Source organism: Pinus tabuliformis, chromosome 9 (assembly GCF_031772625.1).
Source record: "Pinus tabuliformis cultivar Carrire ecotype Pingquan chromosome 9, CPIR1, whole genome shotgun sequence".
Classification (NCBI taxonomy): domain Eukaryota; kingdom Viridiplantae; phylum Streptophyta; class Pinopsida; order Pinales; family Pinaceae; genus Pinus; species Pinus tabuliformis.
Window position 1 is genome coordinate 321848337 of NC_142307.1, and position 20561 is coordinate 321868897.

A 20561-nucleotide genomic window follows, 5' to 3' on the forward strand; every position below is an offset into this window, starting at 1 on the left:
TGAGAGAGGTATTCTGAATGAAGTCCTTGAAGTGGGCATTTTCTTGTTCCATTCTATTTCTCCCCCCGATCTTCTCCTCTAGCTTGGTAATCATGTTAAAATCCCCTCCAATAATCCAGAGCGGGTGCCTCCTGTTGTTGTTCAGAGCTTCTATGGTGTCGAGAAGCGCGATTTTGCTTCCTGTATCCTGCGGGAAATATACATTTGATAGGTTTCCATGAATATTTGTGCCTAGAATGTGGAAGGTTGCCTGGATGAGGTGATGAGAAGCGTGAAAATCTGAAAGAGTTAACGCTTGTGTGTTCCATGCAATAGCAAGCCCTCCTGAAGCTCCAGAGGCATCTACCACTACCGAGCGACAACCTGGCCATGCTTTGGAGAGTATGATGCCTAATGTAGAGCTATTACATTTGGTTTCCTGGAGAAAGCATAGTTGCGGCTTTTCCATTTTAATCATGTTTTTTAACATTCTGAGTTTTCCAGGGCTATTGAGCCCTCTTAGGTTCCATGATACTAGCTTCATGGTTCAACTATTAATAGAGGGTTTATATTACTTCGTCAATTTAGCATACTTGCCTGAGTCTACCAGGATTTTCCCAATCTCGATCGTTCGCTGAAGATCCGTTCTTCTTCCTCTCTTTTTGGTGTCTTTTGGGGGAAGGCTTCCATCCCAATGGCTTCCTGGCTGTATCCCTAGTTGATGCTGTTGATAGGCCCTCGAAATGACCACTTCCAGCTTGTTGAGTTGATTCTCTGGTATACTGTCGTATGCTTTCTTTTTGCATGCTAGTTCTAGTTCTAGAATGTCTAGGCCGTTCAGATCTATGCTTTCTGGTTCTTCTTCCATCTGTTGCACTTGGCTGCTGCCTTCCATATTAATCTCTGAGCCTTGAGGGGGGTCTAACTTTCCATCGACTTCCATATCCTTGTGTTTCCCTGCCGACTCTTTCTGTCCTTCTTTGAGGTTTGCTGGAATGATAATGGGGGTATGGAGTTTGGAGGGGGAGGCTGAGGGAGGGGGATGGGAGGAGGAAGAAGGAGGAGCAGGGCTAGTCTCGGAGATCGGGGGTTGCTCATCAGAGGTCTGAGCAAGAATTTCAAAGCTGTTCTTAGTAGCTGGGCCATGGGTGTTATTTTGCTGGGGTTTATTCCCATTTGTGGGTTTTTTGTGCGCTCGCTTTCGGCTAGGGGCTTTGGTGAAGCCGTCCTGGGTTAGGGTTTCAGAGGGATCAGGAGTATTGGCTTTGGCATTCAGAGGGCAGTCCCGGAATAGATGCCCAAGAGCATGGCATTTTCTGCAGCGAAAGGGGACATGCTCATAGTCCAGAGGTTGAATCCATTCTTCGTCACGATGGGAGAGACTTACCGATTCTGGCAGAGCTTCGTTCAGGCGCATGAAGACGCAGATGCGGGCATAAGAAGTGTATCTGCGCATTTTTGTTTCTTCTGCCACCCTGATGTATTCCCCCAATCCATTTCCTATATCTTTGAGAATGTCCTCGTCCCAATATTCATCTGGAAGTGAGTACATTCTGATCCAGACTGGCGCCCAAGTGAGATCTTCCTTATCCGGGTTAAATCTTGGTATCCATTCCCTCAAATACAGACCCGCTGAGTTAAAAAAATAGGGCCCTGCTCCCAAAATCCTGTATTTGTCCTCTAGACAGAAGAAAATCGCTGTAAAGAAGCCTTTCGGCCCTAGCTGCAGAGTAACATCTCCTTTGGGTTTCCACTTCGCCGCAATCCATCCATATAAGGCTTTTTCTGTCGGCCAAAACCCTATAAACTTCCCAATAAGGGCATGATCCCTCATGTATTCGATTCGCTTGTCAATCTTGTGTCCCGCAGCTCTATTCGGGGCCGTTCTTTGGCTATAGGCTTGCATGTTGTCGAGGAGACTTTCGGACCTTCTTCTGGTTTTTCCTCTCTATCTTGTGTGACTCTGGCTTTGTCCTTCCGACCGCCTGTCTCCTTGTTTCCGTGCTGTTGCCTGTTCTCTTTGTTCAAAACCTCCTTATCGACAGATCCAAAGACAAATGCCTGCTCAGGACCGTGCTGCGAAGGGGAGGGCTCTGACGCCCTCCCCTGAGGAGATTCCATTGTGCTACTCTAGTACCCTGCAACGCTGTTGCGACACAGGTGTTTCGGTCCAGCCCGTGAGTGGATCCAGTGCTGTGCAGTCTGCGCCGTCGAAGTTTTTCTCAGAACCCTAATCGTCTGTCCCTTCTGTGCCGTTCTCAATTCTCCTCATCAATTAATAAATAAAATGTTTCTTCAATTAAATGGAGTAATATAATTTCTAGTAAATTTGTGATTTTTTTATTTTTTATTTTTATTTTTTTTGTGTGTTTTTTTGTCATTTGAAATATTTTTTTTTAAATAAATAAATAAATTCAATAACAAAAACTATTAAAAAATTCAATCTTTACCTAATAAAAAATCTAATAAAAAAAAATTGCACTAAATTTTAAATAAAGTTGACTTCGAAAAATTGTTATATATTTTATTGCAAATATAAGACTTTTAATTTTAAAATAACATGAAATTTCCCTATATCTACATTCCTATACGTCTCAAAGAGAGAGATTAAAATTAGTGATATACGTAAGCGTAAGATTAGAGATATACGTGTCAATTATGATATTAATTGCCCAAAAATTTCCTTAATGGCGTGCAGGCTATCAGCAAAACTCTGTGAGCATTCGTTGAACGGCAACCCTGAAGCCAAGTCGAGGTGTGTCGTCCTCACCGTATAATTCCACGTGGTTGAATAAAAAAATGGAGAAGTCGATCCTCGAATAAGCTTTGAGACAAGTCCAGATTTCTCTTCCTCACAATATGCTTCCACGTGGTACGATAAAAAATGGAGACTGGCATCCTTTCGAATTCACCATTGAGCTCTCCACAACTTTTTAGAAAATCATACTATAATCTCTATTAATTACCATTTTATTGTAGATTTTAATGTTTATTTATAAATAACAAATATTTTCATTATTTAATTTGGAATATGCACTCATAAATCAAGATTTGGAATATGCACCCATAAATCAAGATTCAGCAGTTATATAGAAGTATGTATACATATGTCATTTTCGCTTTAACTTTGCTATAACTCTTCATTGATATGGAGAAAGATTGAAAACTTAAAAAGTAGTTTAAATGGCATCAACTATGTTTTTTCATTAATCAAAAGCATAATAAAAGCATACTACATTAGAGGATATCACATCTCATGTTTCCTAAGAAAAAATCAGTTGTTGAAATTATTTCGAAGTTCCTTCTTTATTATTATATGAATTAGAATCTATATATAGATGACATAAGTTTGATATGGTTTTCATGATATTTTTACTTATTCTGAAGTTTTATATTTGTAATTATTTTTATTTTTCTATCATAATTTTCGAGTTTCTTACTTGACTCATTTAAAGTTTAATTGTAACTCATAGTTAACGAGTTTGCATAATCAACAATATTGGTTCACTTTATTTTAAGAAGTTTGAATGATCAACAATATTGAGTCACTTTATTCTAACCAATTTGCATGATCAACAATATTGACTCACTTTATTCTACAATATTACATAGCTCATTGTAACTGTTAGAAAAAATCGCGAAGTAATGAACCATCCTATAAACAAGCCCTCATATGTCACACAACATAGCTCGTTGTGTTTGTCATCTTGGAGTACTCGATGTATTCATAATTTGACCATACAACTTGATCTTTCAATAAGTATATACAAACTTATAGTCAACATATACAAAATATAATTAAATAACTATCCTTTAGAAAATTTTGAGACAGTAAATTCATAATAACTGTCAAAATCTATTGATTATTTAGAGCCAACATCTAATGTATCTTCAGATATTGATAAATTCTTTGACTATGAGTTTGCCATTCAAAACATCTCTAGCACCATTTTCACAATTGATGGTTGTCCATGTCTTCGGCAGTAGAAACACTCGACTGAGTTGTTATTTTTATTGACTCTTACTTTGGTGAATAGTGCCATATCACCATGGAATAGTGCTACATCAGCTTGTGAACTATTTACATGAATTCATCCTCTTCTCTTCTAAAGTGTTGCAATCATTTCATCCAAGATTGTCGTGGAAAATTGATTTAATGTAAAAATTGCTTTATCGTAAATTGATGATAAACTATTTAACAATATAGTTTTAGCATCTCATTCATCTATTTTTCTCCTAATTTCTGCCGATTGATTCATAATGGATTTGAGTTCATTAAGATGAGTAGATAATGATGTTTCTTCCTACATTTTAAGTTTTAAAATTTTTTGCTCCTAATTTCCGCCAATTGATTCATAATGGATTTGAGTTCATTAAGATGAGTAGATAATGATGTTTCTTCCTGCATTTTAAGTTTTAAAAGTTGTAATTTTAATGAGAACTTTGTATTTACTGCCTTTCCCCCAAATGTTTTACTCAAATGTTCCAATATTTCTGCAAAATATTTGTTCAAAACAATCCAATGAAGTTTGGAATGTGATAAATATAATCCAACTATACACTTATCTTTCCTTTCTTTTCTCCCAAATACTTAATTGAGTGAGATCACTAGGAGATATTTCAGTACTTTTACTAATCCCCAAAAATTTATATTCATCAGTTGTAGTAGGATTTTGACTTCCTAGATATGGAAGTTACGTCCATTAAACTTTTCCAATGCCAAGTATTCCATTTTGAAAGAAACCAAGTAGAAAATGTTATGTGGTGAAAGAAACCAAGTAGAAAATGTTATGTGGTGCAGTACCAACAATAGTATAAGGAATGGTTGCAAAATATGACAATGAAACTAGTGATCCTCAAGTGGCCTTCTTTGGCCTCAATAACCATTTAGCAAATGGATTTTGACTAATCTAGAAAGGAATTACATTTATTCTGATAGTTATTGTATTTGTAAGTTGTGTTATCCACTCCAACGCCTCTAGATCTGCTCCTCACAACGAGAAGGCCACAGGGTGCAAACTGATGGGTCACTCTAGAATGACCACTCAGAAGATTGATAAAATGGTCACTAGTTCTCATATCACAACTCCAAGCCTAGTTGGATAGATCCACACTAATCCGTTTGCCCCTTACAACTTGACAGACACAAACAAATCACAAATTGACCACTATTCCAGACATACACGGGCCACATGCAAGTCGCTCTCAAAACAAATCTTCACAAGATCGACCCTTAAGACTACAAATACACTTAGTGGTTGATCGATCCATACACACTCTACTCTAATGAGAGCCCTCACAGCCCTTGCCTTTCTTGCTCTCATACCAAGTTGCAAGTATTTAACCATATAGTATAACCTACGTTTTTTTCATTAATCAAAAGCTTAGTACATCACACTTATATAAGAGAATATTACATAAAACGTTTTTAAACAAGAAATGAGTTGTGAGGAAAATATCTCAATGGTATCCAACAAGCCAAATTTGTTTATTTATTATTATAAAAACTATTAATAATTATTTTATATAGTTAAATATTATATGATATTAATTATTTACCCATAATATTATAACAAAATCGGTTTATAAATTAAATTAAAAGTATCCATTATGAATTAAAATAAATTTTAATAATTAATCATATATATATAAAGTTAAACTGTAAAAGTAATTATGTAAACTAAATAAGAGCCTTTCAAATTTCATACTGAGTTAAAAGACGCCCATAACCGCAAAACAGGTTATCTGGTCTGAACAAAGATTGAAAAGAGAGTTTTCAATGCAAATTGATTTCACACCTTGTGCCTCTCACTGTGGTGAAGAAACTATGCCCCTCTTGCGGATGGTGAAGAACGTCCGTCACCAAGATAATAATTCGTAATAATGTGGATTTTGAGCCTAAGAACGCCCGCCTCTCCAAGGGCCGAAGATCGTCGAAATGTAAATGTTTATGAACTAACATGTTCAGACTTGATTTAAAACATTGACTCTATTTTTTATCCTTTTTATCTTTCTGGTATATTTTGAACAAATACATTTCACCCTGCAAATTGCAGGTCGAGTTTTAGTAGAGAAAATGATATCACAGTTTTAACAGAAACATCGTTTATTTTTTAACTTAATTGTCATAAAATTAGCATAAATCTATTTTAAATACAATTATAGATTTAATTGTAATTTTTTAGTAGATTGTATTTTTGTAATTCTTTTTAGTAGATAGTATTTAAATGTTTTGTATAATTATTTAATTTTTAAAAATTTTAGATTTTTTTAGATTTTTTTTGGTAAATATAACAAAAAATTTAATTTTGATAACTAAAAATAAAATTACACATTATAATGAGATGTAAAATAATCCTCTCTATAAAATTATCCTTTCTACTCATCATCATGCCTACTTCAAAGATACATCTATCTCAAACAATGTAAACAATGCTAAAAACAAAACGTGTGTATACTGGAACAATGCTTTTATTTTTTACGGGTCAATTTTGAACATGTTTTAAAAATGGCAGTGACGACGAAATTTTCGTGCAAAATATAGCTTCAAAATGAAAAAGTGATGATACTAGAACGAGGATTTTTTTTTTGTTAATTTTCAAACTTTTTAAAAATACTAGTAAAAACAAATTTTTATGTGCCAAACAAAGTTGTTTATGAGGAAAAAAACACATTAATATTTTTGGTAGAATATCATTTATAAATTCAACATGTTCTCAACCATAACATGCTAGATACAAAAGAAATTGAAATTTTTTCAACTATAAAATTAAAAAGCCATGACATTATGAACAAATTACATCACTAAATGAATTCAAGCCATTATTTGTATAATGAATAAAACATACATTATATCTCTAATTTAATATTGCATTGTAGATATTTTAAACAATAAAAATGATCATAATTAAGACATATAATCCAACAACATAAAAATGCCTTATAACTTCTCATTTAACACCATATGGAAATCATTAAATTTTATTTCAAGATATGATGCATACATCAATTATGTAACCCGTCATAAAAAATTATTCAAAATCACTCATATTTTCTTGCACACCATCATAATTCACATCTTCAGATGAGTGACTAGATGTTGACAAAGATGTTCCATATTCTTCTCTTTCATCAACTAGTGCCCTATCTGAGTCCACATGCATGCCCAACATTTCAGGTTTCAAAATTCTTCTAGATCTACAACTAGTTTCAACAAACTCCCATCTCAACACTGTTCCTTTTGGTAAAAACCTTTTCAAAATATCTATCGTCTTGAAGTGAAGAGTTCCTCTCTTTGTTAAATTAAAGTCATAAACAAATGTGTCAACATCCTGCAATTTTAATATGTCTGTACGTCAGCGATTTATATTTGTACCATTTCTTTTTCTCTTTCCGCCATTTTTTTTGTCAACTACCATCTCTGGCTTATACACACCATTGAATGGGTGTGTATTTGTGACATATCAATGTACTTTAACACTTGTAACATCCTCATTTTTTGTAAAGACCTTTATAACTTTAGCGACCCAAAATGGATAGCCATTTGTATCTCCATCTGCTAGCACTGCAATCATGCAACCCTCCTTAATATCCTGTACTGAACACCTATAAATGTCTTCCATGGCTTCACATTGTGCACGAGATCTTCTGAAACCAATATACATCTCTCTTTCCTCTGCCTGTGAAGAATTAATAATACCTTGAGATTGTTGTTGTTCAACAATGTTTATTTCCTCATGTTCATTCGACACATTTTATGGCCAAATAAATGGATTTTTCAAAGGTATATCTTCATTTTTTGTTGTTGAAATGATATCACTTTGATTATTGAAAAATGACTCCCACCAAACTGAATCAACAATGTCAAAGTACTCATATGTATATCTAATACATTTTTTAACTTCTTGCAGGCAACTAGAGTAATTTATATCTCTATTTTGTCTTCGTGCATTCTGAACTTCACCAACTGATTGTAATAACAATATTTTTGATGCAAATATTTGATGATCTGGAATGAACTTCAAAAACTGCAAACCTGATGACGGTGCCCATTCTGCAGTAGTTGAATACTTCTTGCCCCATATTAGTGTTTTCCCATCATTTTTTTTGATACGAAATTAATGTTGGATGCTAATGTCATTAAGTTGTTCAATGCAATTCCCCTCACCATATGATCCCAGAATAAACCTTCGCATGTCAACAGTTTCTTCCAACACATCAAAAGTAGGCTTTGGCATGTATGATTTCTTAATACATTCAATTAGTGGTGGCAAGCTCCCAACTTCCTTCATCGTCAATGTGACTGAAAAACGACTGAACATCCGATCAATATGATCATGAGTGTGCCCAACAAGAAGGAAACCAACCTTTACCTTTTAAAAATTTCTCAATTCAACAAGCATGTTTAGATATCCAAAAATAATATGATTTTTGTTTTCATGGCAAGTGTTGTCCAATTGTAGATACAAAAATTCAGGAAGATTACCAGACCAATGAGAAATCACATCATGAATTATGGTTATGGTCAGATTTGCATCATTATGAATATTTGGAGCTGTGAAGTACACCTTTGGCAACATTTTCCCATTGAAGACCATACAATCGACCAAGTGAAACTGAATCAAATTTTCCTCCTTTAAATTTTTGGGTGTGCGAAAAAAATGTGGTAAAAGTGTTTTCTTCTGGTCCATACCATCAATTATCAAACCCAAATATTTATTCAAATTATCGTAACACTTCTTTCGATGCTTGTACAACTTCTTCCTTTCGTTTTTTTGTTGTTCGCGATGCTCCTGAAGTTCTTTGACAATTAAATCTACACAACATAAAATAAAGTCATTAAGAAATATGTTTTCATAGCTGATGACTATGCAATTTTAAAAGTTAAAGTTATGAGTGCTTACCTCTTTCTGACCCTTTACATTTGTCCCTTTTTTATTTAAGAGAAGCACATGTACTGCAAATCCCCATCCTTGTCTTCTTAGGAATATGGACATTGTTGAATTCTTTCTTCCATACCTTCACAAAATATTGATATGTAATAAACTGACCATGTCTCTCAGCACCTTCTGCATATTCTTTGTATAAGTTGTAGATTTATCGTCTTGAAAAATTATCTGGAATATGTATTGTCTCTCTATTTGGCATACACTCCATGCTTTGAAAAGAAATCTTTCATCCATGACATTGAAGTATTTGATAATGGCCCAAACTATCTTTTATGACATACTTCTGAATAAAATGTGGGATCCTTTTCCAAATTTTCTTGAATTACTTTTGAGATACTATTAAAGGTGGGAGATAATGTTTACAAACTCATTATACCCCCATACATGTAGATTTTCTCAGTGGTGAATGTGGAAAATGTGAGACTCTACGAGCCCTCCATGTTGGATCATGAAGGGGACCAAGTCCTACCTTCCATAGAGGATTTGGTACCTCAACATGGGTTACAAATCAACCCTTCTAGAGTATTCTTCATATTCCCTAAGTGACTAACCCCTTTTCCCTAACTAAAGGAGGTTGATGTGGCATCCTCTTGAATTATGGTGGTCAATCACAATAAGTCAACTTTCAAGGGTGTAACTTTCCCATACAAGCTTCATTTGAGGTGATTTTTGTGCCATTATTAATGTATCAATGTGTAGTTTATGGAATCTAGGTCCCCATAAGTTTAGGACCACAAAAGGTGGTCATTTAAGGCCTCAACATAACTTTTGAATTTTTCACCCCTAATTTTCCAAATTGGGACTACTTGTAAAAATGACACTGCAAACTGATTTCTCCATTTTTCCCAATTCAAAAGCATCGAGATAGATGAAAAATAATGTAATGATCTAATCCTGATCAACAAATATGAAACCAAAATGTTTGCCATGGGTACTTGTCTATTTCTCTTACGCTCCCAAAATATTCAATGTCTGAACTTCCCAAAAAAGTGTTATAGCAAAAATGCCAATATGACTCATTGAAAGAGTCAAATCCAAGGATCATATGAACCAAATACAAATGTTATGAACCAAATACCCAAATTGCATACAAATAGAAAGAGATATATCTCCACTCATTAATAAGTTGAATGATCTCTTTAAATAAGTTATATATATATATATATATATATAAAATCTAGGTTATGTGCTTTAAAGAAACCACCAAGTGCTTCCCTTCATTTTCAGGATGGCACCTAGAGTAAACCATAGTTTTACCAGGAATTAAATCTAAATGGGAAGATAGCAATTATTTTTGTTAGAGCCAATCCAAACACCAAATTTAATGTATGAGACTCTCTTGTCTGTGAGACAAGTGATTCACATATGTGCAATGATTTAATTACTAAAGTATACTAAAGTTTACATAATCTACCCTCTCTAGATTTAAACCTATAACCATTTAGAAAGACACAAATACTCTTAACAATTAAACCCACCCAAATTATATTATTATTATATTATATAACCCATAAATAAAATAACACTACTATTATAATAATAAAAATATAATCATTTAATATCAGAAACTTAACGCATTTCCTGTATATAAAAATATTTGTATTTACATCTATATCTAGATTTAAGTAATATATATTATATTATTGTTAGTGGTTGCTGCTGCGGGGAATATGTTTTAAGCAATATACTCTTATATTATTATGTTTTTCGGATGATGTAAAATGTAACCGTTTACCACATTCATTTTCTCTCTCTAGAACTTTTTATTCATATCCAATTAAAAATTTAAAAATATATTTCTTGTTCCAGCGTTATCACTAATTAATTGAATAAAAAATGATTTTCAGCTACAACGCTTATTTCGCTCAGATGATAATTGAGAGAGATACGTAACCTCTAGGAACCCAACCATGTGAGGCTCTATCATAACGTCACCTCAATTAACATCCCACCGAATGCTCGCAACGACTGTTGCCTATTCTTTACGAAGGGAGCATACAACAATCATACGTTTCTAAAGCTACCTTTTCTGAAATGACGGCGTCAAATCAGTGCTTCTGTGATTTCCCGGCTGTGCATTTAATATACTGCTATAATCAAAGTAGCCATACATGATATCATTGGCTGGTATCTTTCAATGTTCACTGTCGGTTCTTTCAATGTTCATTGTGGGTTCATTGTTGGTCCAATGATCAAATATCAATAAATTTGGCGTTAGGTTAGGCATAAATACAGGAAGAGAGGTGAGGCATGAATAGTAGATTAGGTATTCGGCATCATGCATACAGCACTGACCTCAAATGAATGAACAGGTATTATTTCACCTCTCAATAGTATATTAATGAGAATTCTTAATGTTGTTGCAACTTGCTATGCGAAAAAACTTGTGTTATGTTTCCATGACTAATATCCCACACATCGACCGCAAAGTTGATCCTCAACTGCATATTTTGTCTTGTACGAATATTTTTTCATTAAACACACATTTATTATAACTTTCAAGACGGAGACACATAAGAAATCCTTCACTTAAATCTTTTAAAGAGTCATATATATATATATATGGAATGCTACGTGACCCCTGAGCGGATCAGCTCTAATCTCGCTAGCTCTTGAAGACTCTCAGTTCTAATCTCGCTAGCTCTTGAAGACTCTCAGTTCTGCTAGCTCCCATGTCCCCTTTGGAGTCCTTTTCAGAGGAGGTCTTCCTCTTGGCTTGACCTTGTAGCAATGGCCTTCCTCTCCTTAATCACCTCCCTCGGCCCTCCCATCGAACCTACAGTCTCAAAGTTCGTAAAATGCTTGTAATATATCCTTGAAATCGACTTTCATCCATTAGTTCCTCACAAGGAAGCCGCTTGTAATATATCCTTGAAATCGACTTTCATCCATTAGTTCCTCACAAGGAAGCTCTCTCCCTTACCAAGTAAGACTTGGTTGGGCAGTTTACCGATCTATGGCCTTCACCAAAATCATCACAGAAGTAGATTAAGCATAACTGGTCCACCAAAATCAAGGGACACAATTCAACTAGCTTTAGTGAAAGATGGTTTTACACCTTCTACTTCGAAATAAAGGAAGATAATGACAAAGATTTAATCTTCAAAAATGAGCCGTATTTCATGATTCGAGAGGCCTTTACTTAAATAGATGGACCCCAAACTTTGATATGGAGATTGACATTCCCAATGCAGTCTCGATATGGGTTCACCTCCCTCATCTCCCACTTCATTGTTAGGGAGATGATTCAGTAAGAGCAATAGGGAATGCGACTCAGAAATACATAGATTAGAGTGTGCCAAAGGAGAACATGCATGCATGTGTAAGGATTTGTGTGGAGATCAACTTAGGGAAAGGCCTCCTTGAAGCAGTTAAGCTAAAGATTGACAACTAGTCACATATACAATAGCTTGACTATGAACAACTACCCTTCCAATGCAAGGTGTGTCATGAATATGGTAATTTTGCAAATATATGCCCAAAATGATCAGTAGTTGAACCTTCATAAAACAAAAAAGAGTAATGGGAAACAACTAGATGTAAAGCCACCAATCCCAAAAAAAACCCAACCTCAAATGGGAAATGTTATCCCTCTTTCTGCTCCTCATTCTTGACCTTCTATCCCTGATCCCATCGATACCAACCTATTGACGGTGCTTGACCCGCCAACATGTCAAGGGATCTCCCCAGTAAGAAGTCCCAATTAGACCTCAGACCATTTGGTGTAGAAGTCCCAACAGTAGGTCATACAGTATCGCCTTGATCACAGCTCCGCACAGAGGCAAGTAAGATGTCCATGTTGGTAGCAAGGGTGTGACAATTGCGGCAAGTCAAGGAAGGTGCATAAACGATTCTAACACACGGAAAGTGGGGCGAGTGTGCCCCTTGGACACCTATGATAGCACGTGGCTTGGAAGGGAACACACAAGCGAAGATGCATCACAAACTAGAAAGAAAGTTAGCTAACAATCCAAAGTGATCATTAAACCAATCAACACATTTCAGTTAGATTCATACATACTTATACATGATAGTCCATACATGCATGCATAAGAAATTAGATACATATGTCATTTAGAGTAACCAAGTTAGCTGAGATACAATACAACATATGCATGATACTTGTTGGCTTTGTTATATTAAGAAGTGTAAGTTCCAGTCATACAATACATCCAAGGCCAACCACTAGTTCCGACACCAAAACGTTACAATCACTGTCACTTGCTCCTCCAAACAGATATACTAGCTCTGCGCAGTGGAGAAGCCAAGGCTCATTACAATACTGTCCAATCTCTCTCTAAGATAGTCCTATCGGAAGCTTGGCTCACCAAAAGTCCCTACAATGAGTTATGAGGGACTATTTATAACAAAGGGTGGGGTGGCCCTTCACATTCCCCTTTGTGACAGTTCATCGACCCTCATGACTCTTCATCTAGTCTATGACTGTTACATCCAACTATTGACACTTGAACTTCCACTTGACAAGACGTTACATACAATATGCACATGTACCCATGTGAGACAAAATGGCTTGAGCAAGCCATGCAAGACATCACTAACACTCGAACCGTTGTGGCGAGACCAACTCTTTGACATCCTTGTGATGGTCGATGGTGGCAAACTGGTGCCAAGCTTGGTCGTCCGTGATAGTGTCCTTGCGCTCAATGATGACATCTTGCTGAAGTGAAATCTTGTCTTTGTTGCATCTAGGTACACTGATATGGCTCCTCTATCCAACTCATATGATAGCATGTGCATGGTTGTCCTGGATGCGACCGAATCGGCAACATGTTGATGCATAGTGTTTGTGCTGATCTCTAAGCATGTGTTGGTGGTTGTGCGTATCAACTTGTCAAAATACATGTTCAGCTCCAGTTGGACTTGCTTCTTGTCTTTGCCTCAGTGAGTGTGCCAAATGGGTGGGATCGCATGCATGTGCACAATGACATGCATGTTTTTGAATTCCCTTGCATGCGATCAACAACACTGCTCACCTTGTTTGCTCCATGCCAACTGTTGGGATGGATCCATAACTTGTACGGGCATAGTTTCATCCATTTGTGCATGTTGTGCCCCCTGTTGTACCTGTTCTTGCTTCAACTCATTCTCTCATCTATGCAGCTCATGTTCTTCCTTGAGTTGTTGCTTCAGCACATGAAACTCCTTCTCTGTTTCGTTCTCTGCCTTTGCACAATCTTCATGTCGTGTCATCACCTCATAGCCTCAATCTCCAAAGTTTCTTTCGTCGTGAATGGATTTTCTTTGAACTTGCAGCTTTGCTCTGCCTCTATGTTGTAAACAACATTCCTCTTACATTCATCGTGTGCAGGTGTGATGCCTTCTGCTGCTGCAGCTGATGGTGTTGCTTGCTATGATGTCATTTCCATTGACCTTGATATCCTTGTCCATGAACAACTTAATGTCTTTGTTGATAGGCAATTTCATAGAAACTTGATTGACTGCATCCCCAATTGCGCTCTTAACAGTGTCTTTGACTATGCTCTCCTGGAAGCCATTGTACTTATGCTACTGAGAGACAGACGAACACCTGTGATGCCTGGAGACGTAGCAACACTCATGGGACTAAATCTGTCAGTGAAAAACCAAAATAGACTTGAGGATTGACTTACAACATACTTGTGTGATTGAACGTGAAGGTTGCATGATTTTTTCTAGGAGGTCGGGACACTGACTGCCAAAACTGCAGAAGGCATAGTCTAGGCTATCAGGAGGCTGTCTGACTGCTAGAACTGCGCAATGCATAGTCCAACCTAGCCTGCTGAGGATTGAAACTATGCAATGCGCAATTTCAATCAACAGTGACAAGCAACCATCAAATTGATTTACGTAACTTCTAGGGCCAGCACAGAAATTCCTCCAAGGATTGTGCAATGCAAGCCTAGAGGTCAATGCTGGGCCAGGCTTGCGTAATTTCTGGAGGGAAGGCAGAGCCTCTGCTTTCGGAAATGTTCAGTTCTAGCTGGGAAAGGCAAGGTCCAAGCCAATATAGCCTAGTCTGGCCGACGGGCAACTAAAAACATGAGAAGTCTAAATGCATGGTTAAATGAGTGCAAACAAGAGTGAATGATCACACATGCAAACAACAAGTGAGGGATTCAAAAAATGGGAAAGCATGCATGTGTGTGAAGCGAGTCACCATGACGACAACCATTCATGCAAAACAGTGTCATTCATGCGACAATAGTGAGATGCAAACAAAAACTAAAACGGTGTGTCTACAGGCTAACATACATTAAAATGACAACAAGCATTCACTGAAATCAAGCAGACAACACTCACACAAAGCGAAACACAAAAAGCGACAGAAATGCAGTGCAATACATGCAAAGCGGGCTTACCCTGAAACAACTGAGCTGAATGTGCCGATGACTCTTAGATACAATGTGGGATGTCAGAGCTACAAGGTCAATGTGAGGAATGAGATCTGCAGCATTCGGTTGATGAGTTTTGATAAAATCGAGGTTGTGACGCGCATGCCACAAATCTAGGAAACATGACACTTGGCAGGAGGTTTCTGAAATGATCCTTGCATGTAACCTCTAGCTGCTAAAAATAGATCCCTAAATCAAGGGATGCCTTTGCATGCTACCTTGGGAGAAACTGTCCATGCATGCAAATCGTTTTTTCTCAATCTCGGAGGGAAATGGTCAACCTAAAGGCACATGCATCAGTCTACGATCCTTAGATGAAAATCTACGCAGTTTATGGGCTGAGCAAAGATGGTTGGCCTAGAGGGATTGCACAATTTTTGGGAGAAACAGGGGACTGTATCCCAAGATTGCACAATTTCTGGGTTGAGCAGCTGTCCTGGGTTAGACCTCACAGTTTTTTCAAGGAAGCCTTTCTGACTGCATCTCGCAATTTATGAGCCTAGTAGGTTGCCTAGCTAGATTTGTGCAATTTCTTCTAGTTGTTGGGCTACTTGTCCCAGAGGGATTGCACAATTTCTGGGTTGAGCAACTGACTGCTACCCAAAATTGCACAATTTCTCGGCTGAGGAGTCCTACTAGGCTGGATTGTGTAGTTTTTCTAGTCAAGGTTGACAGGCAGGATTGTGCAATTCTGGAGCCCAGCAGGCTTTCAGTCAGGATTGCCTTATTTCCAGAATTACACAATTTCTTGAGGGAGTTGCTCAGCCTGCAGTTGAACCAAGTCCAGAAAAAACCTATGAGGGGGATGCAAAAAACTATCATGCGCAGTGATGAGCCCCATAAATGGGTAATTATATGGGCTGAGTTGGCCTTCTAACTTAACAAAATCCACCATTCTCATTAGTTTATTGCATTTTTTTAATTATATTTTTGCTAATACAGTGAATTGGGTTAGTCATTATGCCAAAAAGTCTAATGTGTGCTTTATGCAGATTTTTAGTCAATTTTGGGATAAATTCAAAGGATTAATGAGCATTTGGCAGCCAATATTCCAGGAAAACAAGGGAGAGGATTTGTAGGAGGGTGTATCCATGATTTATGAGTCTCTACCTCGAATCCTCCTTCAGAAAACTCAGAGCACAAGCAACCACATTGATACATCAAAGGGGCAGTCGAGCAAGTGAAGAAGAATTGTTGTCTATCTCTAGTCTTGGGAGTCGAGCCTCCTTGATTTTAGGAGAGCTATTGGAGGATCCAGTTGTATAAATAGGAGGGATTAGCTGCTCAATAGTTTAGTTGGTAGTTAGTCAAATTTTCTCACTTTTGTTGCAGCTCTTGCTCAGCTCATTTTCGAGCTTACTTTTGTGAACCAGTTTTATGTAATGTGACTATTATTTTTGATAATGGAGATGAAATATTTTCTGAGCCAACACTGATTTATTTTAGAGGGCTGAAGCTCTTGGGTTAGGGCCCAACCCAAGCTTCCCAACACCTCTTGCTTTGTACTTATATGTTTTTACTTCAGTTCATGAATTAATTTATGTTAGATAGATTCATTTTCCCTTGGTTAGAATAGGTTGCTTTTGTTGGTTTACATAGTTGTTTCCATTTCAGTTGTTGAAGTAGGTTAAATAGAGATAGGAAAAGATCCAAAAAGGCCATCAACAGAGCCTTGATCTCCTTTCCTCCCTTTGGGGCCATGAGCTGAGGTCAAGGCACTCTTGCTGCCACTAAAAACACAGTTTTGCTTCCTCCATGCAATTTCTAGTGTTGTAGTTTGATTTAAAAGTTAATGCTCTGCTTCAGATCCATTTTTCCATGTTAATTTTTGTTTCTACAATAAATCTCTTTCCATGCTTTTTAGTTCATATAGCACTGTTCAGCATTTTATTTTTCTAGGTCAGAATTTAGGTTAACATAAGAGATAGTTTTGTTCTTTTGGTACAGCTAGTTCTTTTCTCGTTCAATTTCAGTATTTTGACTTGCAGCTCTCTTACAACACACCTCTGCTTATAGTACATCAATAAAGCATCCATCATCATCTCTTTTCTCACAGGTTTCACAAGTCATTCACAACCCTTCACGAATCTGCCCTAATTTCTGCATTTCTCTCATAAGCTTTCTTCTCATCCTTTGAACAAATCCAACCATCATTTTCTTCCCTAATCCTCCTTGATGAGCTTCAGACACCTCAACACCTCCCTCTAGTCTTTAGCTACCCTTTCCCACCATTTTTCCACCTTTAAAACCTCTAAAAACAACTCTTAGCATCCTCTTGTAGATCCTCCTATAGATCCCCTGCAGCCTCTTGTAGAATTTCCTGAAAGTGACTTTTTGAAGTCTAATTGTAGAGAAAGTCTCCAGAATGTTACCAGAGGCTTCTTAGGACTCCCCCACACCTTCCTACACCTCTGCAAACTCCAAGGTCACCTTCCATCGCCACCAAATCTCTGCCACAACCACAAACAGATAAATTACAAGCATAACAATTTCACATAAAAAAACACAAAAACCCAAAAAGATGTCTTTTTCGCATTTCCTTCCAGAAGTAGCTTGAAAAGATGTAATTTACTTTCTCAGTAGACAATGGCACTCATTCCATCAATTTTTATCTCTTTTTTTGCAAAAGTAGGGTTGGAAGAATTAGGGTTTGCTAGGGTTTACTTTACACTCCAGTCTTCTTTCTCTTTCTGCAAGTAGAATAGCCTCTTAAGAGTTAGATTTCTTTCATCACAGCTAAAAGCTTCTTCTAAGAATTCATAGAAGTTGGCTTAAGCTCCTAGTGATCTTGCACTAGCTGACCAAGTGACAGCCTACAGTAAGAGCTAGTACTTGTGCATACAACACCGTCGCTTCCAAGTTTGTTACGAACTACCCGGTTGATAAAAGTAAAGTAGGAAGCCCTAGGAGTTGCAACATTCTTGCTACAATACTGGTGCTCACCACACAGGCTGACAATCTGCTAGTAGACCAATGAAGCTTATGTTCTCGACAGTGCAAGACACGCTGCTGAGGATGGTTGGTAGGGAGTCTCCAAAACGAAGCTAAGGCAAAATTTTGGAGGGTGGTTATAGCCTCTACAACACTTGGCGACACACTAGTAAAACTCCAACTCTCTAAATGGACCTTGTTCATGAAAAGAAAGTCTAACACCTTCGGAAGTATTGTTTAGTTCTTAGTTCGTATTGGTTTCCACACTTGCTTGATTGTAATATGTAGCATCTGTCAAGTTCTTTGTTGATTGACACACATTCCAAGCCAAGTCAACGCAGTTGTTTCAATTGGGGTTAAGGGGTATATTGGTGCACACGTAGTATAGTCGCCAGAGTCTTAGTTTCATCTCTGGTGTTGCTCCGCTACCAGCAGGCCTGGATAGTACCCCGGTGGAGTCACGCAGGAAAACAAGCATTTCTCTGCTGCCAGCGAGCCTAGTCAATACCCCGACAAAATTATTTGCATCACTTCTCTGTGCAGGAAGCCTTTCTCTTCTTTCGCCTTATTTATTTTTCATTTTTTTTCGAATTTTTTCATTTTTTCATTTTCATAACTATGCATAACACTTATTCATTTCAGAGGCGGAAGAGGGATACCGACTTATTGAGAGCAGAAGAGGTTGGTCCTTTAGAAAAATAGTTTATTATATACCTCTGACGTGCCTGTTAAGTTTTTCCCCCTCACCTTACTCTACTTGACTGAGCTGCCAAGGGTTAACCCAAAAAAAACCGACTAGAGTAGGTGACACTAGTTAGCACACAAGCGTTGTGTTTTCACCAAGGTTCACTTCGAACAATATGTATTTTCCATTGACGTATCATGGACCAAAATTAACAAGTTCTTCGTACAAAGGCAGGATGATAGATAACCAAGTAGTGATAATTGCACAAGGCCTCTTATACTTTACCCAGCTTTTTTCAAGAGTCATACATGGTTTCATGCGAAACTAACCTACGAACAAAAACAAGAAAACAAACAAAAAAGCAAAGAATAAGCAAAAGTAAATGTGAGAGAAAAGTAAGCAAGCAAGCAAACAAACAAGCAAAGAAAGTAAGAAAAAAAGCATGCAAGCAAACAAAATGAAAGTAAACGGTGCATGGATCTGATCACATGAAGTGGTATTTCCAATGTAGCCACCGATGCATTGGTTGACCCAAGTTGGTGAAGGCTTGGTCCGCAAGCAACCCAGTTGTGCAGACTAGCAAACAAGAAAGAAATAACAATGAAGACAAACACAGTTCATATTTAAAAGTGTCCACATGACATAAGTGAGTGCAAGTACATGGAAAGCAGTCTGTGGACTTATCACGGTGTTGTGTGACACTACGTGCAGCTGTGAAGCATATGTATACTCTTGACTGTGACATGCAAGCAAACGAAAAAAACAAAGGAACTTGCATCGTGCACATGTGATTGCAATGTAAAATTCCTCCAATGCATGAGAAATGGGATCATGCAGTTCGAGTGGAAGAAGCATGATCTATGTGTGATATTGATCTTCAATGCATACATATGAGTGATGAGGAGCCTGGGGTGTTTGAACAATTTCCTAATTGGAAGTGAAACCAACCTCAAGAAAGCGAGGGCCTGACATAACTATCAGCTCGAGCTGAAGTGCCTCAATAGTCTGGGGTGTTTCGACTTTATCGTAAGATAGATCATCATAAACGAGTGGCTTCAAAAAATCAACTGTGATAGAATCGTGATCGTGATCAAATATGGGAGTAAATGGATCACGATAGCCACAACTAGACAAATCAACAATTTCATCGGCATCCTCATGATTTGATAAATCAAACAGAGGGGTAGATGAGAAATGGAAAAATCAATCCTCTGTGTTTTCAGAAAAAGCAAATGAAGAATCAAGTGGATTTTCGAAGAATAATTTATCCTCTTCATTGTTGGATGATGGACTGACATCTGGTGTGTCCTACGAGTGATAAAAAATGGGGGCATCTGTAGATGAAGATACACATGAGAAATCATGGATGGCAAGTTCACTAAAGATGTTAGGAAAGAACGAAGGAGACTCGGACAGAAGGGAATCATCCTTCACCGAGTGTTGATGCTTAAGCTCCTAGTCATACTCTTCATGAATGACAACGTATGTTGGTTGTGCAACACCAACTCCATCAATGGCTTGACCCTAATTCGCAACAAGTGTAGAGTCTGGAATGTGTTATCACTCAGGTTGTTCCCAGAAGTTGTAAGAAAGAGAATATGGCCGAGGTAACCACAAACCAATCTT